The 23,816-nt window shown below is 41.4% G+C and overlaps 1 protein-coding gene across 1 annotated transcript in view; it reads right to left on the reverse strand.

The window, feature by feature from the left end:
- ARMH3 (armadillo like helical domain containing 3) overlaps nt 1-23,816 on the reverse strand; it is a 178,314-nt gene that overhangs the window by 38,353 nt on the left and 116,145 nt on the right. The window lies entirely within an intron of this gene.

Here is a 23,816-nt window from a genome sequence, read left to right on the forward strand (position 1 = left end):
AGATTAGCCATCTCTACTCAGATCCCATTGCTCTGTGCTTCAGATTCCCTTACACCATCTCGAGCTACAGGCCAGGAGTTGCCAGCAGAGTTCCTGGGGGTAAAGAATGCAAACCCTTGACAGCCTTTACAATTACTTTAGCCCTGGATTTCCTATCTCCAGAGGTAAGGCCCCTCTACACTCTCAGAAACATCTAGTAAATACAAAAGAACAAAAGAGGTCATGTGAAAGGGTCTACCAGATTTTCTGTCTCACTTCAGGACATAAGAAAATCCTAATACATACTTGGGAGGGCTTCTGAGGCAGTGGGGGTCAGCTCAAAACCCCAAGAAGTGATCTAATTCTAATTAATGGTGAAGTAATTTTAATTAACGGTGGAAGTTCCAATTCCTTGAATGTGACTCAAGAACTTTTCAAAACCTGGCATGAGCCAAAATCCTGAAATATTTTAATTACACATCATTCCCATTAGCCCAATTAATTTATTATAAGATATTTAACTTTTTTTGAAGATTTTATTTTTAAGTAATCTCTACGCCCAATGTGGGGCTTGAACTCACAACTCAAGATCAAGAGTCGCATGCTCTACTGACTCAGCCAGCCAGGCATCCCAATAAGATACTTAACTTTTAAGCACAGGGAGAGAGGGAGGAGGAGGACAAAAAAAATCAGCAATTGACTAATTTAGGCTTCTTTTCCTGTCACGTCAAAAACAGAAGGAAATTGTTTTAGTGGATTACACGCTGCTAGATTGAAGGGAGAGGGAAATATTCTGTGGATCCCATACTAGAGAAAAAGAGGCACATGGATCCCTAAGTTAGGAGAGCTGTCTGTATACCTCAGTGGTGGGGAAGGAGGAATGGGGAATTTCAGGTGGACAAAGGAGAAAGAAGGCTGTCAAGATTTCTGAGTGGTCCAGTGTGGGCCATATGGACACCATACTAGTAAGGAGTGGTCCTGATGTTCACCCACAGGAGAGAGGGAATGGTGGCCATATGGATCACATACCGGTTTTCAAGTACTCCAAGTAAAGAATGAAATTAAAAGACATGGAAAGAGGTTTATGTTCCATCCCAGGGGGACCTTTTAGAACTCCTCAGGAAAGGCAATCAGCGAGTCTGCCAAAGTAATTAAGCAAGTGAACATTTACCATAAAGCCCACATCAGTTAAGTGAACAGAGATGAATCTTATTACAGTGCACTGTCAGCTCTGAGCCTGCAGGTGCTAACCACTGAGATGCGGTGCTACTTGGCCCTGTTTGTTCGCCTGCCCACTGTGATGGAGAGCTTCACCAACTTCTTGTCAGCTCTGAAAAAGCAGGCTGCTTTCACTGGCTCTGGCAGTGACTTATGCTGCCTTCAGAGAGGCCCTAGCACAAGTGGTTTCCTCTAAGAAGCCTGGGTGTAAATAGTGGTGGCAGGTGGTGGGACAAAAAAAGAGCCCTAAGAGAAAGAGAAGACAGGCGTGGGAGAAAGCAGGGGAGCTAGGTAGCAGTCTGGTTAGTAAGGTAAGGAGAATGAGATAGTTTACTAAGTCGAGAAGTAAGGGAAGAATAAACAAGCGCTCAAAGTATTGAACCATTCTGCTTAAGTGAAGTTGATATTATCTCCCTCAATGAAAAGGGAAAAAGTTAAAACATCACTGCAAACTACTTTCTCCACAGGAAAAGGAATGCTATTGAGGAATATTGCTTTTGCAATATTAATGGCAGCCTTAATATCAGCTTTATTCATGACTTAACGCCAAAGGTGAAGAGCGAGATTTTTCTCAACAACCTAATCAGTATCTATTATTGAACAAAATTCACTGTTTGCTAGAGGAAATGAGTATCTATCAATTATCCTAAGATTTACAAATGGCACCTGGTACATCTTTTTTTTTTTTTTTTTAATTTATTTCAGAGAGAGACACAATGAGAGAGGGAACACAAGCAGGGGGAGTTGGAGGGGCAGAAGCAGGCTTCCCGCCGAGCAGGGAGCCTGATGCGGGGCTCGATCCCAGGACCTGAGCTGAAGGCAGCCGCTTAACCGACTGAGCCACCCAGGCGTCCCGCACCTGGTGCATCTTTTGGCCCTATGTCTTTCTGCAAATAAGTATGAGAGTCAAAAGGAAAGCCCCCAACAGACTAAAGGACAGCCTCTCATGTCAGAGACCCAGACAGCTTCTATCAGACAGAAACTTCACAGGAGGAAGGCTCTAAGAGTACCTATGAGGACAAATTCAAAAATCATAGCATTTTCAAAACTCATCAAAGGCCATGTGTCTATCAGACGAGTGGGTAAAAGTGGACAGCTAAGTAGGTAAGGCCCTTATGTTCAGAAACCAATAAATCTCTAACTCATTATAGAGAGAAGGTCTGAAAGACATTTTTGGGAGACAGGACCAGCCAACTAAGGAAATGAGATGGAATGGGCTGGGGCTGAAATTGATGGTCTCAAAGCCCATGCTCTAGCAGGCACTCCTAGGTCTGAGCTTCTTTCTAGGCCCAGAACAAGAGCACAAAGAGCTCTGGTAGTAAATGATTTGCAACCTTACTTTCTACCACAGCTCTTTGTTTGCAACGGGGCCTGCAACTTCCCTACATTCAAAGGCAGTGGGGGAAGCAGGGGAGACTAGATGACTACTACGCAGACCCAAGCAGCGCTGCCCAGGAGAGGACTTAATGGGAGGATAAATTTGGGGCCTGATTCTCTGACAGCACCTCCAGTAATAGCTAGTAAAGCAGTGAGAGCCAGGGTGAGAGCCAGCTCCAAACATTCATCATAATAGTGCAATGAGTTGACGGTCTTTGGGGGAGAGTCTATGAAATTCCGGAGTAAGAAAATGAAGCCCGCATGGAGAGGGTGAGGCGGTTGGCTCTGGCAGATTGTCTCTACAGGAGGCTGGGTATAATTGTTTTATGCTCACAAAGATGTTATTAGCCGTTTTCTCTCCAATATACCAGAAATAGTGGTAAGATTTTCCCCTCCTGAAAAGGTGACACTATCAAAATTTAATTTGAAAGCAATTACAGAACTTTGCTTATCCTATATGCACCATTTTAGAAAGAGAACTTCTCTCTTTTCTCCTCCTCCCTTACTCATCAAATTGACTGCTTTCCCACAGAATGAAGGAACACTCTGTCCCTAGAAAAAAGGTCAATGGTATCGGAAGCTAAGGGCTGGCTGTCATCGCCTGTGACTCAATAGTTCAGTTTATATGACAAACATTTGAATACCTACTACATGCAAGTACTATGCTAGGCAATGGGGGAGGTGAATGAAATTTGATCCCAGATAGCAAGGAATTTACAGATTAGTGGAAAGACAAATACCACAGACAGATAATTTCATGATGTGCTAAGGGCTAGACAAAGAGTAGACAAAAGGTCTCACAGGAGCACTGAGGAGGGTATTTTGCCCAACCTGGGGGCTTAGGAAAGGTAGTCTGAAGGAGATGGTGTGTGAGTGGAGTCTTAAAATGTTAATTTAATCAGGCAAGGAAAGGTGAGATGGTTCTGGTACGGATGCTTATAGGGATAGAGACTAATACCCAATTTTTACTAAATCAGACTACAGAAACCTTACTAGGTAAGTTAAATTAGGTTCATTCATTCAAAAAACAGCCAAATTTTTTCCCAGTAAACCAAAGAAAAAAGTTAGAGTTTCCCTTCCCAGGGTCTTGTTTTAAATCTTTTCCAGTAGGATACCTTTGTGAAAGCCATGAGACCTTTGCCTGCTGGGGTCCTTTTTGCTCAGTGCTGACTCCAATATGCTCATGGAGATGGGCAGGTTCTGTAGCTCCTCTCTGCTAAACTAAGTATAAGCATAAAGCAGCTAAGTTGAAGGCAGGCCTTTCAGTCTCACATGGGAGTGAATGGATCTCAGCTGTGTGTGCCCACCTTCTCCAGTATGTCAGTCTCCAGCTGGTGATGCAGCTGCTTCACTTAGAGCCACACTGAAGCCTCTATTCTCTGATCGCCACCAAACCATACTGAAGAGACTAAATGGCTCTGCTTTGCAGCTGCCTGTTAATTATAACTGTTTCCTTAGTTCTCTTTTGGCTTTTAAGACAATAATATACATTTGGGAAGGTCCTCCGTTAAGAAACACAAGAGAGAACTTTTAACCTCATGAAGAGCTTGAAAAGACACCTTACTGCCAAGAGCAGCAAGGCATCCAAACACCTAGAACAGTGGCATGTAAAACGGCATGAGAACACTCAGATTTCTTCATCAGGGCCTCTAGCTTACATAAAGAACAGGAGCCCATCACTCAGCCAATGAGAGGATTTTTTTAAGGCATCCTGAAAATCATCTTTAAAATTCAGTGAATCTGCAGGGACGCCTGGGTGGCTCAGTTGTTAAGCGTCTGCCTTTGGCTCAGGTCATGATCCCAGGGTTCTAGGATCGAGCCCTACATCAGGCTCCCTGCTCGGTGGGAAGCCTGCTTCTCTCTCTCCCGCTACCTCTGCTTGTGTTCCCCCTCCTCACTGTGTCTCTCTCTGTCAAATAAATAAATAAAATCTTTAAAAATAAAATAAAATTTAGTGAATCTGCAACATAAAAATAGCATTAATTTAAAAAAATAGCATTAATTGCCTTGTTACTTAAAAAAAGGGAAGAAAAACAACAAACCAACAAAGTGGTTTTAGTTGTCTCAAAGCCCCATTTCATATAATTAAAACCTTTTGGCTGTCCTCTTGTTACCCTGGAGGGAACTAGAAGTCAGTAAATTCTACTGCGTTGGGACAAACAATTCAGCTCATCATTGAGAAAGGGGTCTGTCTCTCTGGTAACAATTCCAAGCATACTTCCTGGCTATACCGGGTTAGTTCAGGAGCTGCCAAGACACTCTTTCCTGTTGTCTGTTAAGATCTGAAACAGACTTGTATAATGGAGCTCCACAGACACAACTGGGGAGCACAATCAGAGGGAGAGCCTTATAAGCACTTCCCAAGCATCTCAATATCCACTTCCCTAGCTTAGGACCCTCAGGTCAGCTGATATTTCTGGGAGACAATGAGGCCTTAGAAGATGAAACCATTCATTCCAGCCATTCATTTATTCATGAAACCAACATTTATTGTACCATAGTGCACTCTGCTAGGGGCAGAGATTACAAAAGCAAAGGAAAGCCTGGTTTCTGTCTTAGGAGCTCACCATCTAGTGATGGACATACATATATAAACAGCTATAGAGCCATCAAAACAAAAAAAAAAAATCACCATTTGCAATGACATGGATAGAACTAGAGGGTATTATGCTGAGGAAAATAAGTGAATCAGAGAAAGACAATTATATGATTTTATTCATATTTGGAATTTAAGAAACAAGACAGAGGATCATAGGGGAATGGAAGGGAAAATAAGACGAAATCAAAGAGGGAGACAAACCACAAAAGACTTTTTTTTTTTTTTTTAAGATTTTACTTATTTGGGGCGCCTGGGTGGCTCAGTTGGTTAAGCGACTGCCTTCGGCTCAGGTCATGATCCTGGAGTCCCTGGATCGAGTCCCGCATCAGGCTCCCTGCTCTGCAGGGAGTCTGCTTCTCCCTCTGACCCTCCCCCCTCTCATGTGCTCTCTCTCATTCTCTCTCTCAAATAAATAAATAAAATCTTTAAAAAAAAAAAATTTTACTTATTTATTTCCAGAGAGTGAGAGAGAGAGAGCAAGAGTACAAGCAGGGAGAGCGGCAGGTAGAAGGAGAAGCAGGCTCCCCACTGAGCAAGGAGACCGATGTGGGACTCGATCCCAGGATGCTGGGATCATGACCTGAGCTGAAGGCAGACGCTTAACCGACTGAGCCACCCAGGCATCCCAAGAGACTCTTAACTATGGGAAACAAACTGAGGGTTGCTGGAGGGGAGGTGGGTGGGAGGATGGGGTAATTGGGTGATGGGCACTGATGTGCATGGGGGGCACTTGGTGTAATGAGCACTGGGTGTTACATACAACTGATGAATCACTAAATTCTACCTCTGAGACTAGTAATACATATATATGTTAATTAATTGAATTTAAATAAAAAATAAAATAAAATTTAAGAAAAAAAAATAAAAGAAAAGCCATACTGGGGTGCCTGGGTGGCTCAGTTGGCTAAGAGACTGCCTTCAGCTCAGGTCATGATCCTGGAGTCCCTGGATCAAATCCCGCGTCGGGCTCCCTGCTCAGCAGGGAGTCTGCTTCTCCCTCTGACCCTCTCTCCTTTCATGCTCTCTCTCACTCTCTAATAAATAAATAAAATCTTAAAAAAAAAAAAGCCATACTGCAGTGTGATAAGTGCTCTAAGAGAAATGTATGAAGTCCTGTGGCAATGCTGGTGTGAATCGTTTGGCCTCAAAGAATCCAGGAAGCTTTCAAGGAAGGTGACATCTGGGGTTAAGATTTTGAAGCATAAGCAGGATTTTGTTAGGTAAAAAGAGGAATGGGAAAACATTCTAGGTAAAAACATGTGCGAGGACACAGAGGTATGAAATTTGAGACTCTGTGGCTAAGTCTAATTTGGCCAGATCTTAGGATAGATGGGACAGTGATAGTAAATAAGGTAACAAAGGTAGGCTAGGATCAAGGTGTCATATGAAGAAGTTTGGACATTATCCTATCAAAGATGGGTAACCCACAAGATTTAAAATGTGATGATTTTGGGGCACCTGGGTGGCTCAGCAGGTGTTTGCCATCAACTCTGGTCATGATCTTGGGGTCCTGGGATTGAGCCCTGTGTCGGGCTCCCTGCTCAGCGGGGAGTCTGCTTCTGCTTCTCCCTCTGCCCCTACCCCTGCCATCCCCCCCTCAAATAAATAGAATTTTTTTTTTAAATAATTCTTTTTTTTTTTTTTAAGATTTTACTTATTTGACAGAGAGAGAGAGACAGCGAGAGAGGGAACACAAGCAGAGAAGTGGGAGAGAGAGAAGCAGGCTCCCCGCTGAGCAGGGAGCCCGATGTGGGGCTTGATCCCAGGACCCCGGGATCATGACCTAAGCCGAAGGCAGACACTTAACAACTGAGCTACCCAGGCGTCCCTAAAAAATAATTCTTAACAAGTGTTCTTATTTATACATCCTTGTGATCATTTAGGAAAGTTCCTCAAGAAAATACATCCAGGAATGAAATTACTGTGTCAAAGGTTTGGGTAACGTGGACTTTATTGGATATTGCCAAACTGCTCTCAGAGTGATAGTACCAACATACTCTCAAGAGCAGTGTAAAAACCTGTGCTTCTGAAATTCAACTCTAGTGACCGAATACACTGAATAGTGGCCACTATAGGGGGGAAGACTAGAAGCAGAGAGAATAGTTAGGAGGCTCTTATAATATGAGACATTATGAGGCCTTGAACTAAATAAAATGGTGGTTGTATAAATGGAGAAGAATTTACTTGAAAATTTTTAGGAGGTAAAGGTGAAAGAACCTACTGACTGATTGGGTGAAGGAGAGAGAAGACTCTAAAGCAACCTTAAGACTTTTACTGTAGGAACTGAACAGATAACGACATCATTAACTGAGATGATAAACATAGGAGATGGTTCTTAAAATGTGGAGGGAAGGCAAAGGCATATTCTTTGGAATGTCAAGTTTGAGGTACTTGTGGAACCTCTAGGTAGGGTATGGAGTTCAAGAGGCAAGACCATGCTGGGAATAAAAACTGTGAAGCTTGTTTACCCTGGGAGCTACACAGAATCAGATGTGTAGGGTCAAAACAGTTAGGAAAAAAAATAAAACAGCACTTTCTACTAGTTAACAATGGTTTCTCTATTGCAGGGGGGAAAAAGTCAGTTATGTGCCCCGAGAAACAAGGTAGGTACCCTGCCCTTAAATTAATTCTATATCTGACTTTCCACCTGTCTAGACTAAAGCCTTCGGCCTAAAGTAGAACAAGCAGGGATGAAAGAAGACAGCTTCCTAACACTAGACCTCAAAGAGCTACCAAGCTGTGCTTGAAATGTTATCACCAAAGGGGAGACAACCTGACATCCTGTTTGACAAAGAAAAAAAACCTTAGCCCCCTGAGTGCATCCTACTCAGATACACTTGAGAATTTCTATAATTTGCTGTGTTTTGAACTCCTTGCTCTTCCAGATCTATGGAAAAGTGCTTTTTAAGCAAGGAGGAAGTATTTACTGAGAAGTTATGATGAATACTTCTCCATTCTCTGCCTAATTTCAACAAAGTGTGAACAGAAGCTCAGAAAATGGGATAATTGTTGTGAACCAGAAGTTTCATCCATAGGATACAGGGACAGTTGGCAATCTACTATACCACCAGTGTCAGGCCTATTTTCTAGCAATAAATGATCTTGGAAAATGCAGGGTTAAAAATCTGGAGTTAGGGGCGCCTGGGTGGCTCAGTCATTAAGTGTCTGCCTTCAGCTCAGGTCATGATCTCGGGGTCCTGGGATCGAGTCCCGCATCGGGCTCCCTGCTCCACGGGAAGCCTGCTTCTCCCTCTCCCACTCCCCTGTTTGTGTTCCCTCTCTCGCGGTGTCTCTGTCTGTCAAATAAATAAATAAAATCTTAAAAAAAAAAATCTGGAGTTATATTCTAATAAAACAATGTGTTGGTCGCTTTTTTTAAGATTTATTTATTTATTTATTTGAGAGAGAGAGAGAAAGAGTGCATGAATGGGAGGAGGGACAGAGGGCGAGGGAGGAGAAAGAATCTCTTTTTTTGAAAAGATTTTATTTATTTGTCAGAAAGCGAGAGACTCACACAAGCAGGGGGAGTGGCAGGCAGAGGGAGAAGCAGACTCCCCAGTGAGCACAGAGCTCAGCACAGGGCTCAATCCCAGAACCCCAAGATCATGACCTGAACCAAAATCAAGAGTTGGGACACTCAACAGACTGAGCCACCCAGGTGCCCCCGTGCTGGTCTATTTTTAGAAAGAAAGTAGAGCTATAGAGCAGCTGCAGAAACCAGGTTAAAATGCCCCATTTCAAACCCTAAGGTGAGCAAGGAGTCAACTGTCCCCACCCCGTGCCCTACAGAGTGAGGATGGGTGTTAGTCAGCCCATCATGTCTAGAACTGTTCTAGGAGATTCATATGTGGCTACTTAGCACTTGAAATGTGGTTACTGCAACTGAGGAACTGAACTTTTATTTTAATTAATTTAAATAAAAAAAACGAAAGCAGTGTAAAGTATTATTCCATTAAATACAGCTTTGTTTAGGAAGGACTACATTTCACTTTAATCACTGCATTGTATACAATATTATTGCTGTTATTATAGTGCATGTCAGGCATGTGCGCTGTTTCTAGTACTACAAATAAACACATCACCAAACCAGTTGATGTTAATGGATTGATTCAGTTCAAATGACTTACTCTGCAAGAATTAAACAATTTAATGTATTTATTTAATATTTTATGCAGACAGCAGGGTTTCTTAACCTCGGCACTACTGATATTTGGGGCTGGATCATTTGTTGTAGGGTGGCTGTCCTGAGCACTGTAGAATGTTTAGCAACATCCCTGGTCTCTACCTACCAGATGCCAGTAGCACTACCCCCACTTCCCCAAGTGGTGAATACTGAAAATGCCAAATATCCCCTGGAAGACAAAATCATATCAGTTGAGAACCACTGAGTTACGGTGATACCATAAAATCAGAATTGGTAATTAGAGTAAAATATTTATGTTTTAAAATTGTAATTAGGGGCGCCTGGGTGGCTCAGTCGGTTAAGCGGCTGCCTTCAGCTCGGGTGATGATCCCAGGGTCCTGGGATCGAGCCCCACGTCGGGCTCCCTGCTCAGTGGAGAGCCTGCTTCTCCCTCTCCCTCTGCCTGCCTCTCTGCCTACTTGTGCTCTCTACCTCTCTGTCAAATAAATAAATAAAATCTTTTAAAAAAAATTGTAATTAAATTGTTTCTAGTTTTGTTTTTTTTTTTTAAGATTTTATTTATTTGAGGGAGAGAGAATGAGAGACAGAGAGCATGAGAGAGAGGAGGGTCAGAGGGAGAAGCAGACTCCTTGCTGAGCAGGGAGCCCGATGTGGGACTTGATCCTGGGACTCCAGGATCATGACCTGAGCTGAAGGCAGTCGCTTAACCAACTGAGCCACCCAGGCGCCCCTGTTTCTAGTTTTTTTTTTGCAAATGCAGAGGCAGAGACAGTGAGAGAGCACAAACAGGGAGGAGAGGGAGAAGCCAGCAGCAGGGAGCGCGACCGGGGGTGGGGTACTGGAGGGGGTGCAGGCTCAATCCCAGGACCCTGGGATCATGACCCGAGCTGAAGCAGACGCTTAACCAACTAAGGAACCCAGACACCCCCAGGAACAGTTTTTTTAAGTTTAAAATGAAGGCATACTACTGATGCAGAATTGACTGGAGATGCAGATGATAGTACTATTTCGAAACAGTAAAAAAAAAAAAAAAAAAAAGAGAGAGAGAGAGACTGGAAGAAGGTATACTGCTAGTTTCATGATGAATTGCAACTGCAATTTGCTTCAGCAAGGCAAAATGAAAAATGTGTTTGTTGTGTAAAACACTTTTCAATATAATAAAGGAAACACTATTAAGAAATGTCAGCAAATATATGTAAAGTAAGATTTTTTTTTTTTGAAGATTTGAGAGGAAGAGAGAGCACGCGAGCACATGCGCGTGAGCAGGTGAGTGGGGAGAGGGGCAGAGGGAGAGAATCTTCAAGTGGACCCCCAACTGAGTGAGGGGGCCGTCTTGGGGCTGGATCTCATGACCCATGAGATAAGGACCTGAGCTGAAACCAAGAGTCTATGGCTTAACCAACTGAGCCATCCAGGCACCCCAGAAATTTCTTCTTAACATGGAAACATTAAAAATGAATCAATAGGGGCACCTGGCTGGCTTAGTCAGTACAGCATGTGACTTGATCTCAGGGTTGTAGGTTTGAGCCCCATGTTGGGTGGAGAGAATACTTAAAAATAAAATCTTAGGGGTGCCTGGATGGCTCAGTCGGTTAAGTGTTCAACTCTTGATCTCAGCCCAGGTCTTGATCTCAGGATTATCAATTCAAGCCCTGCATTGGGCTCCATGCTAGGCGTGGAGCCTACTTAAAAAAATAAAATAAAATCTTAAAAACTAAATAAAATACAAATGAATTAGCAAAATAGGTTGTCTGAAATCAGAACTAAATGTCCAACAGAAAATTTTAATAATTTGTTTTTTAGATTTTTTTTCTTTTTTTGTCAGGCCGGGGGGAGAGAAAACAAACAGGGGGTGCTGCAGAGGGAGAAGCAGGCTCCCCGCTAAGCAAGGAGCCCAATGTGGGACTTGATCCCAGGACGCTGGGATCATGACCTGAGCCAAAGGCAGAGGCTTAACTGACTGAGCCACCCAGGTGTCCCAAAAAATTTTAATAATTTTTATTTATTTATTTATTAAAGTTTTTTTTTTAATTTTAATTTTTTTATTTATTTGACAGAGAGATAGCGAGAGCTGGAACACAAGCAGGGGGAGTGGGAGAGGGAGAAACAGGCCTCCCGCGGAGCAGGGAGCCCGATGCGGGGCTCGATCCCAGGACCCTGGGATCATGACCTGAGCCGAAGGCAGACGCTTAATGACTGAGCCACCCAGGCGCCCCAATTTTAATGATTTTTAATAGGATCTGAGCTTGTATCTTTGGTCACTATACCATTTTTTAAATGGAGAGATGGTAAAAGAAATTACTTCAGCTATGGACATTCAACTGAGGATGCTTGTGTCTCTGCCCCTTGTCTCTACATCCTCTACTGAGGAGAGGAAAAGACTAAAAAACAACCATTTTATAAAAAGTGAAAGATCTTCAATTAAACCACCAAGCAATTTGCCTGCAGGATATAAGACATTTCTAATGATATCAAGGGTCAACTGATTCAAAATGTTTTAAATTACAAGTACTAAAAAAAAAAAAAAATTACAAGTACTTTTCTTTAGATTTGGATGATACTGCTCAATTAATACATCAATACTCTGGGTACACTTTGTCTCGAAGAACTTCCAAATACACAAAGAAATCTAGTCAATCTGCAGCCTATTTTAAAATCTGAACTCATGGCACAGATTTTTTTTTTTTTTTGAGAGAGAGAGACAGGGGGGTGGGGGGAGGAGAGAGAATATTAAGCAGGCTCCACACCCAGGGCAGAGCCCAACACAGGGGTCAATCTCACAACCCTGAGATCATGCATGACCTGAGCCAAAATCAAGAGTTGAACACTGAGCCACCCAGACGCCCTGGCATAAATACTTTTTAATCTTCTACATCTGTCAATGAAGAATTTGATTAAATTTTTTAAAAGTTTTTTTTTTTTTAAAGATTTATTTATTTGACATAGAGAGAGACAGCGAGAGCAGGAACACAAGCAGGGGGAGTGGGAGAGGGAGAAGCAGGCTTCCCGCGGAGCAGGGAGCCCGATGCGGGGCTCGATCCCAGGATCCTGGGATCATGACCTGAGCCGAAGGCAGACGCTTAACGACTGAGCCACCCAGGTGCCCCAAATTTTTAAAAAGTTTTTAAGTAATCTCTACACCCAATATGGGGCTCAAACCTACAGCCCTGAGATCAAGAGTTGCATGCTTCACTGACTGAACCAGCCAGGCACCCCAAATTTGACTAGATTTTAAAAAAAAAATTCCGGGCGCCTGGGTGGCTCAGTCGGTTAAGCGACTGCCTTCGGCTCAGGTCATGATCCCAGGGTCCTGGGATCGAGTCCCACATCAGGCCCCCTACTCTGCGGGGAGCCTGCTTCTCCCTCTCCCACTCCCCCTGCTTATGTTCCCTCTCTCGCTTTGTCTCTCTCTGTCAAATAAATAAATAAAATCTTAAAAAAAAAAAAAAATTCCATCACATGTATGGTGCTCCAGCTATGTAGATCAAAAGTCCAGCACTTACTGTCATTTTATTTTATTTTTTTGAAGATTTTATTTATTTGAGAGAGAGAGAGCACAAATGGGGGAAGGGGCAGAGAAACAAACAGACTCCCCACTGAGCAGAGAACCCAATGAGGGGCTCGATCCCAGGACCCTGAGATCACGACCTGAGCCAGAGTCAGATGCTTAACCGAGCCACCCAGGCGCCCCTGTCATTTTAAAACAAAACTGAAGTTTCCCCTCTGCTCATTCTACAGCATGGTACAAATTAAAAATATTTGTACACAGTTTTCTGAAGCAGATTCTATAAATGTCATGGATACAGCTGCTAAAATCATTTAGTATATACCTGCAAAAAAGCTATGAACATTGCCAGTTTATGAAGCAGCTGACAGAATTTAATGACAATGACTATAATCATCCTGAATTCATCGATTCAGGTGAGAAGTTTTACAAAAAATATTTATTATACTGTTATTTTCAACTCAAGATCTTTTTTTTTTTTTTAAAGATTTTATTTATTTATTTGAGAGCGAGAATGAGAGAGAGAGCACATGAGAGGGGGGAGGGTCAGAGGCAGAAGCAGGCTCCCTGCCGAGCAGGGAGCCCGATGCGGGACTCCATCCAGGGACTCCGATGTGGGACTTGATCCAGGGACTCCAGGATCATGACCTGAGCCGAAGGCAGTCGCTTAACCAACTGAGCCACCCAGGCGCCCCAAGATCTTTTTGAAACAAAGGAATGCTTGCCAAGTATTCAATAATTAAAAACTTTTTTTTAAACTAATGAGTTAAATTTGAAGCTCCAAGAAAAGCAAAAGCTTATTTTGTGACCTACCTGGCCAGGTATTTATGTTAAAATAGGAACTTTTCATAAGGGGTGCCTGGGTGGCTCAGTCAGTTAAGCATCTGACTTCGGCTCAGGTCATGATCTCAGGGTCCTGGGATTGAGCCGCATGTCGGGCTCCCTGCTCAGCGGGGAGTCTGCTGCTCTCTCTCTCTGCCCTTCCCCCACTTGTGCTTTCTCTGTCTCACTCAAATAAATACATAAAATCTTTAAAAAAAAAAAAAAACTTTTCATAAGATCAATGATAATACATTTTTTTGAATGTTTTATTTATTTGAGAGACAGAAAGAGCACGAGTGGGGGGAGGGGCAGAGGCTGAGGGAGAGAGACAAGCAGACTCCCCCGCCCTGAGCCAGGAGCCCTAAGAGGGGCTCGATCCCAGGACCCTGAGATCATGACCTGAGCCAAAGTCTCTAACTGTAACTGACAGCACTAACTAGTAGCAAAAACTACAAGAAAATTTTAGAAAATGCTTTGTTGATATTGATAACTTTAGAACTGCCACAACTATTTATGCCATACCTCTTTGAATTTGATGTTAACAAATTTCCTTAATCTGGACAGATGTAGCTTTGAAGTCAAATAAATTCTAAAAAAGATGAATCAGTTTTACCAATGTGGATGCAAATGTTGAAGGGAAACGATTTTTAGGTATGCAGTTCAGTTACTGGAAAACTTTTAAGTATAGTGGGAGCACAGCTATCCTGGTCACATTCTATCTCAGGTATAACTTGAGTGTATGACTCTACTTTTTCAACTGTAAATTATATGAAATCTAAATATAGATCAAATATTTCTAATGAAAATATATCATCTGAATTGAAATGTGCTGTAAGTGTAAAATATCCACCTGATTTCTAAGACTTAATATATAAAACATACTAAGAATATAAAATATCTCAGTAACAATTTTTATATTATTTGTTGCAAAGATAATTTGGGAGTACACTGGGTAAATAACATATTATTAAAATTAATTTCACCTGTTGGAAAATAAAGTTCTATGCAGCTTATAATATACTTATATTGGACCATGCTGTTTAGAACTTGCTGCAAATATTTCCCGTTACTGCTCCCCTTGCTCCTCCTGTGGTCTATATGTGAACGTAAAAAATCATTACAATGATGGGGCCCTGGTAACTTAAAAACACTAAAGGTTGAAATTCTCTTCAAAATATCTAGTCTTTAGTGAATAAATAAATGCTGTATTTGATGGACTGCTGCTGACACTAGCAGGAAGAATTACAACCAAACTTCATCTCTGGAATTTACTACCAAGGGGAAAACAACCTCACTAAACTCACTCATTCTAGCAGCTTTTTGTAAAGTCCATCAGGTTTTCTACTTGGACAATCATGTTGTCTGAGAATAAAGACACTTTTATGTCTTCCTGTCCAATCTAGATGCCTTATGTTTCTTTTTCTTGCCTAACTGCACTGTCTAGAATCTCCAGCACAATGTTGAATACAGGTGGTGAGAGCAGACATCCCCACTTTGTTCCTGATCTTAGGGAAAAAGCATTCAGTCTCTCACCATTTAGTATGATAGCTGTTTAAGTTTTTCATAGATGTCCTTTATCAGCTTAAGGAAGTTCTCTTCTATTCCTAGTATGCTGGGAATTTTTATCAGGGTTAGATGTCAAATTTTGCATTTCTCAAATGACTATAAACAAACAAAAATCCTAAAACAAAACATACTTCTACATGTACATATTATCTCTGGAAGGATTCTCAAGAGGTCGGGGAGGGGATTTCCTTGCTCTAGGAGAAAGCCCTCGCTTGAAAGGTCAAACAGAAGGAAGAACATCCATCTTGACTAAACAAAGTCAAAGGCCCCTACACTCCAGTGGGTAAATGTGCTCAACACTCCTGTTTGGTTTAGTGCTTAATGCGGACTCTTCCTTCCTGGAGTGACTTTCATGACTGCACAGGAGGGAGGAAACATTTCAGAAACTGTCTGGAAGCAAATAATGATGGTAAGCAGTCATCTGTCATCTCTTGGAGCTTTTCAAAGGAGCTACAGTGGGAGCACAGCTACCCTGGTCACATTCTATCTCAGTACAACATGATTGTACCTGGGCCTTCAGATGTCCTTCCAAAGTCTTAACTGTAATGGCATTTTACCCTATGAAGTCTTGCCATGGAGTACCATCTATATAATGCAGGTCAGGAGCTAAGGGCACAGAGTTGGTACACAGGAAATACATAATAAGTAATTACTGACTAATTAAGAGTTAGCTAAGATAGACCTGCATTTCCCGCCTGGATGAAGCGCTATGTGTCTACTGTAAACTACGCCGTAATCCTTTTTGGACACAATGGGCATAAAAATGCAGTAATAAGACATGATACAGGGGCGCCTGGGTGGCTCAGTCGGTTAAGTGACTGCCTTCGGCTCAGGTCATGATCCTGGAGTCCCTGGATCGAGTCCCACATCGGGCTCCCTGCTCAGCGGGGAGCCTGCTTCTCCCTCTGACCCTCCCCCTCTCATGCTCTCTCATTCTCTCTCTAATAAATAAATAAAATCTTAAAAAAAAAAGACATGATAAACTGCTAACATAAGACTTTATCTCATAGTGTTTCATTATTACCTATTTATCCAGTCAAAAATTTTATATGTCATCTTATAATTTCTTTCCCTACCAGAAGTTTTCCTTTTTTACCAGGTTAATTACAGTGTTTTAATCACTACTTGCTACACCCTGCAAGTACTGCTGAACATGCTAACTCAGAATTAGAAAACAATAAGCTACTTGATATAGATGGTTATTTGAGAAAGTCCCATTTCTAATTAAATTAGTTTAGTTTAACCCTAAGCAAAATGATTAGAGTTCTGCTCCAATAGCAGACTTCATCTAGTGTATCTACATTATTTATCACACTAAGAGGAGGAGAAGGAACAGATTTTTTAAAATAGAGATACAAATCAATATAAAGTTTTAACAGATGGGGCCTTGGTTGGGGGCCAGGCAGCCCCTTCAGGTCCAGTGCTGAAAATCATTCAGCTGAAAACAATGAAAGACCCAGAGACATTTGCTCGGCAAGTCACTCAGAATCAGCACTTTGCTAAATGTAATCTGCTCAATCTGGGCCAGAATGATGGCCACACATCTGCTCAGGGGTACTCAGCAGTTAGCACGCTAAGGTGCAGCCACAGAGCTGGACTGAGTATTACTGCTACAAGTAGTGCACTGTATACTTTCTACCACTATATAATTTTCCCCACTGGTCTATTTTTAGGGATACTGAATAGATATTGACTAGTATGGCATTCAGGGAGGTGCTCCAAGTTGGACATGAGAGGCAAGCACTATACACACAGTTTGTATCACCGGAGACATGGGGGGAAGGGAGGAAAAAGACACAACAGCTATCAGCAATGATTTAGCACTTGTGGTTCACCTATCCCTAGGTCCCTGACATTGTACAAACCTGCTTTATAAAACCCGGAGCATGACAAAGCTTTTTGTTCCAGTCCAAAAGCAGAGAGGTATGGAAGTTGTCTCTGAGGTTAGCTCTGGGACAGAAACATCTCTGGGCACTATTTGGGTCTTATAACAATTCAACAGTGGGAGGGCCTAGACAGAACAAGTAAATAAAAACTAAAACTAAATCCACACAACCTCAAATAACTGGATTCAACCCATAAACTGGGGAAAAGATCCTCTTATCTATGTCTGACGGCTATCAACAAGGTCTAAGAGCTCCTTACCTGTGATTTCTTTTCAAAACAACCCTCTTTTATATAATACTAACACCTAAGGAAAACCACCACAACCCACCCTCCCTCTGCTTCCACTCAAAAATAAATAAAAACCCTTGGAATTTAGAAGCACCATGAAGAAAATTCAAGTCCTCCAACTCTAGCTCCTGTTACTCAAAATATTTTCAAAAAAGTTGCCACATATAAGGTACAGTAGTGATGGTCAAAAGTTGGAATTTCCTATTCTTCCTTGTGAAGACATTTTCCCCCCTAATTTTTAAACTAAGGTATAATTTGCATTTAGTAAAATTTACCCTTTTTAATGTATAATCTACAAGTTTTGAAAAATGCATACAGTCATGTAATCAACACTGCAATCAAGATACAGAACAGTTCCATCACCCAAAAAGTTCCTCTCTGCCCCTCCTCCCAATCCATGCTGATCTGATCTGAATTGTCCCTACAATTTTGCCATTTCCAGAAAGTCATATATATGGAATCATACACTATGTAGCCTTTTTTTTTTTTAAGTAATCTCTACACCCAATGTGGGGCTCAAACTCACAATCCCGAGATCAAGGGTCCCATGTTCCACCAACTGACCCAGTCAGGTACCCCACTACGTAGCCTTGCGTCAAGTTTCTTTCATACTGCATAATGCAACTGAACCCATACATGTTGCATGCATCAGTTCTTTCCTTTTTATTGCTAAGTAGTATTTCACTATATGGGTGGACAACAGTTTGTTTATTCATAATCCTCAGTGGAGGGTCATTTGGGTCATTTCCAGTTCTCAGAGAATGTATGGATAAAGCCACTGTAAACATTTGTTCAATCCAAGTTTTCATTTCACTTGGGTAAATATCTAGGAGTGGACTGCTGGAAGATCCACTTTTGAAAATATCTGCCTGGTTCTAGGTACACTATTTCTGTAAAGCAGATAATGCATTGTCCCAACAGAATAGCTGTGATGCTATTTCTCTGATGCTTCTCTTCTTGATCCATCTATATAATTTCTCTGCCCTCCTGGGTGCAGGAAACATCTCCAAATTAGTATCACTTACAAATGTCATTAACAGTTTTGTTGTTGTTGTTGTTTTTTACTTTCAGCCCTAGATCATTAATAAAAATGTTAAATATGCCTGATTTCCTCACTGGCACCCTGCAGCATCCTAAGAAACAAACTCCTTCTTCCCCCACACACTACCATTTAGCTTTACACTTGTTTTACATCTTGCACCAGTAGCTTCTCTTCTATGTTCTTAATCACTTTTCAGTTGAGCCAAGAATCTTCAGTATCTCACCTTTAATAATTATAGGAAAACCAAACAGAGCTTTTATTGACTCATTTGCAGTTAGTGTACTTTCTGCAAATCAAAGATACATACAAGGATCAAGACAGGGCACACAGAAACCTTGAGGTATTACCCTCTAATACCAGCCTAAAAGCTACACAGGGCTTTGTTTCTGGAGTGGGATACTATCTTAGGAAGAACAATCTTTCAAAAATATGCTGTATTAATTAAACTAGAGAAGAGAAAAAAAATGTCAGCATAATTAACATACAAAGCAACAGTATGGCCTAATTAATCACCATGAAGAGCAATCAAAATACTATGCATTTTTATGGAGCAATTTAATCTGGCAAGTAATTAATCACAGAAACACTAAGCAAAACAAATGGATTTCCCTTTAAGGAAGTCACATTTATCATCTGTAATGTATCCCAAACTGTAATTTGTTATCCAGACTCAAAATTATCCAGGAGACAATGAATTGTCAGCTTTAGTATAACACTGATTTCTGGTGAAAATGAATACTGAGCTTTTCAAATCAAATTACAGTCCCTGAGCACCCAAAGAGCTAAGGGTTATGGGGCTGAAGTACATGTCAATAGGCATGGAGGTCTTAACTGCAAGAGTTCTAAATCTAGGTCAGTTTAGTGAAATCCGTAAATAATTGCTAAATGACTCATAAAAAAAAAAAAAAACACTTAGCATTAGGAGTGACAATTATGGGTCATAGATATTACCAAAACCCAAAGACAGGATCCTCAATAACTGACAACAAGGGGAAACAGAGCTGTTGATCTCAGAACAAATAAAGGGTGGTGGTGGGTGTGTGGGGGGGTACATACCAATGCAGTGAAATTTAACTCAAAGAAATCTTGGCTCCTTCCTTCCTCCCTTCCTTCCATCCTCCCTCCCTCCCTCCCTTCCTACCACAATGATCATTTTCCCTAGGCCCCAACAGCTTTACCAGTTTGAAGAATACCAACAGACTGATTTTTTGAATGGCCTCAATTTTCAAAGACAGAGTGATACACACTAGCTAAGAAAGTCCAAGAAACTATCTTCATATCTCCTCCTTCCCAGCCACCCTCTCTGCTTGGCTATATTTGAGACTAGAAGAACTGCCCTTTTCTTTGCCAAGGAAGTTCATGGCACTTGTAAGTCTTTCCTTTAATATTCCCATCTCTGGCTTTTTTTTTTCCTTTATGTACTAGTCTTGAAGGGATCTCTCTCTCGCTTTTTTTTTTTTTTTAGCAAACTCCTATAAGTTAAAACACCTGATAGAGTCCCGGGCATTTGCTGGCTGCATCAAGTGGTTTTCTCTTTACTGACCTGCTTGACGTCCAATGCTGGATCCCATGAAACATTCAATACTTCTTCAACTGTACAGAGAAAGTCAGGCTTTTCACACTTCATCCTGACTGTACTCACAACTTGAGAAAAGCTGTTGTAGATACCCTATTTGGCCCAGGGCATTTTCCTCTAGATTGTAACCTTACCCTCCTCTCCAAACCTTTTTGCTCTATTATCCTTGGCTTACACCTACAATTTGTTTCTGAACTCTTCACTCTGCCCTTCAGTCCATTTCTCTTCTGGAGAGCCTAACGGACATTTCTGTTCAGTGATTCTCTGAAATGCGGTCTCTGAATTGTCCTATGGGCTCCCTCCAACAGCCCAACAGTAACTGAAGTACTATTACTTCCAGCCCATTCCAGATCAGGCCCAGCCAGTATCCTGAACACCCACTTGTCTAAGAAAGCGGAACTCTGTAGATCTATATTCAACAGATGTTTACTGAACACAGGCACTGTGTTACTGAGTTAGACATGGATGCTGCCTGTCTTCAAAGAGCTCCCAGCCTAGTAAAGAAGACAGGCAAGCAGATAGTTACTACTGTAGTATGGCTAGGCCTGGCTCTGTGGATGAAGCAGTAATCAAGGTGTACTGTTTCAGGAGGTAAGCTGACAAGTTGGGGAAGAACATCCAAGTCAGGGAGAAAATGTATGTATGTATATATAGGGTCAGGAGTATGAAACAATTTGTCCAGAGAACTGTGTCTCTGTTTTGTCCAGAGAACTCTAGGTGGTCTGGCATAGCTGCGATGAAGACAGAGAGTCCAGAAAGCATATTAAGAATGGAACTGGGGACACCTGGGTGGCTCAGTTGGTTAAGCATCTGATTTCGGCTCAGGTCATGATCTCAGGGTCCTGGGATAGAGCCTCACATCAGGCTCCCCACTCAGCAGGGAGTCTGCTTGTTGCTCTCCCTCTGCCCCTCCCCCTGCTCGTGTTCTCTCTCAAATAGTCTTAAAAAAAAAAAAAGAATGGCACTGTATGCCATACTACAGAGCTTAAATTTTTTTTAAAGATTTTTATTTTTATTTATTTGACAGAGAGAGAACACAAGCAGGGGGAGCGGCAGGCAGAGGGAGACGGAGAAGCAGGCTTCCTGCTGAGCGGGAAGCCCAATGCAGGGCTCAATCCCAGGACCCTAGGATCATGACCTAAGCCGAAGGCAGGCGCTTAAAGACTGAGCCATCCGTGCTTAAATCTTTTTAAAAGATTTTATTTATTTATTTGTTTATTTGAGAGAGAGAAAGAAAGCGAGCACGAGTTGGGGGCAGACGGAAAGGGAGAAGCAGACTCCCTGCTGAGCAGGGAGCCCGATTCGGGCAGATACCAGGACCCTGAGATCATGACCTGAGCCAAGGCAGACGCTTAACTGACTGAGCCACCCTGGCGCCCCCAGAGCTTAAATTTTATTCTTCAGGTGTTGAGGGTGCCAGTGAAGGGAATGAACACAGGGAAGAGAGCAAAAGAGAAAGAGGCACAGAAGATTAGACTAGAGGCTTAGAGAATCCAACTGATGATGAAATGGGGAGAACAAATAAATTAACTGTGGTTTATTTACATAATAAAATACTCTCAGCAATAAAAAGGAATGAACTACTAGATACTAGATAGTTGCACATCCATGTTCACAGCAGCATTTTTCACAAAAGCCAAAAGGTGGAACAACCCAAGTGCCCAAGAGATAAACAAATAAACAGAATGTGGTTTATACATATAATGGAATGTTATTTATCCTTAAAAAGGAAGGGAATCCTGTCACCTGCTCCAACATGAACTTTGAGGCCATTATGCTAAGTGAAATAAACCAGTCACAAAAAGACAAATATGATTCCAATTATATGAGGTATCTAAAGTAGTCAAATTCATAGAAACAGAAAGTAGAATGGTGGTTGCCAGGGACTTGGGGGAGGGGGATCTGGGGGGGAGCTGTTGTTTAATGGGTATACAGTTTCAGTTCTGCAAGATGAAAAAACTCTGGAGATCTGTTGTAGAACAATGTGAATACACTTAACACTACTAAACTGTATACCTACAGTTAAGATGGTAAATTTCATATCTTTCCTACCACAATTTAAAAGTGTTTAAATTTTTTAAAAAAGGAATGAACTAATATACACAAAGTGGATGAATTTCAAAAACATTATATTGAGTGCAAGAAGATAGGTGCAAAAGAGGATCTATTATATGATTCTGTTTATATGAAACTCAAGAACAGGAAAAACTAATTTATGGTCAGAGAAGTCAGAAAGTGCACAATTCTGGGGAAAAGGAGAGTCATGAGGGACTTTTTGCAGTGATGGAAATGTTCTAAGTCTTGACCTGGATGGTATTACATAGGTATATACATATGTAAAAAGTTGTCTAATTGATTTTGTCTATGATTTTGCACATTTTACTATATTTAATACCGCAATTAAAAAAAAAACAAAGATAGGTTTTCAATAAGTTGGTAACATTCTATTTATTAAAGTGAGCAGCTCACAGATACTCATTTTAGGATCAAGCTTTATTATAAATATACATTAATATAGTACTCTTTAGAATTTGTCAAATAGTTCATATTTTTTAAGTAGGAAATTAATTCCAATTAAATGGGCAAAAGGAACAGATTTTAATCCATCCCTACCTGAATCCCATCTAGTAAATTATCCCATAAGGAAGATGATGTACAGTCAAAACCCTGGTCAGAAGTCTTCCACTCTGGGCGCCTGGGTGGCTCAGTCGTTAAGAGTCTGCCTTCGGCTCAGGTCATGATCCCAGGGTCCTGGGATCGAGTCCCACAATGGGCTTCCTGCTCAGCGGGAAGCCTGCTTCTCCCTCTCCCACTCCCCCTGCTTGTGTTCCCTCTCTCACTGTCTCTCTCTGTTGAAAAATAAAGTCTTTAAAAAAAATTAAAAAAAAAAAAAAAAAGAAGTCTTCCACTCTCTTCTACCCAGACTGAATTCCAACTATAGGTAGGTTATTCTGCTGCCTTTTTAGGGGGTGTCACCAACATAAATGCAGGAGAGGAGAGACCAATGAGAACCAACTGTATCTGGAACTTCTTTAAGATTGAGAATTTTCATCATATGAAAATAATGTCAAATGAGAGAGAAATTAATGTTCATTGGTGTACAGGGCAATGAAAATGCATTATCACACCCTGTGTTTGACACCCCACTCACATGTTATTGGTTTAAAAGAAATTACATAGAAACCAATTAGAAGAAAAGATCTCATTAAACCTCTTACAATAGGAGCCCACTTTGCTAAAGCATGCATAATATCTGGGCCCCAGGGAGAAATGTATAATCGAGATAAAATTAATCAAAACCTACATAAAAAGAACAGCAAGAGACAATTTAAGAAGAACACTTTCTTCAGTGTTAGAAATTCCTGAAGTCTGATCACTGAGTGCATAATTCTGCTTATTATTATCTTCCACTATGTAAAAGTATATTTATAATTAGGCTGGTATCACAGTAAAATGACAGTAAAATGCAGACACAATTCATTTAACAATTAATGTACTGAAGCTAAAAATTCTTACCATGTCATTAATTGCCAGCTTAAAATGCTGCCTCAGTTTCAGTTTTAGATGATCACACACCTTCTTTAAGAACCCCGGGGAAATGCAATGCACAAGGCAAGGCTTGTTTAGAGGAGAAATAACAGGCAGCAGTGAATTTCACACTTTTCTCTCCCCATGGACCCCAACTCAGAAGAGCCTTTACTGTGACCACCAAGCTTACTACTAATTAAAAGAGAAAACAGTAAAGAGCATCTTCTTTCTCAGTAAAGCCCTCCCACCTGACCTCACTCCAAACTGCCTCTTCATTGTTCTCTA

The sequence above is a fragment of the Neomonachus schauinslandi genome, chromosome 6 (assembly GCF_002201575.2).
Source record: "Neomonachus schauinslandi chromosome 6, ASM220157v2, whole genome shotgun sequence".
Lineage (NCBI taxonomy): Eukaryota > Metazoa > Chordata > Mammalia > Carnivora > Phocidae > Neomonachus > Neomonachus schauinslandi.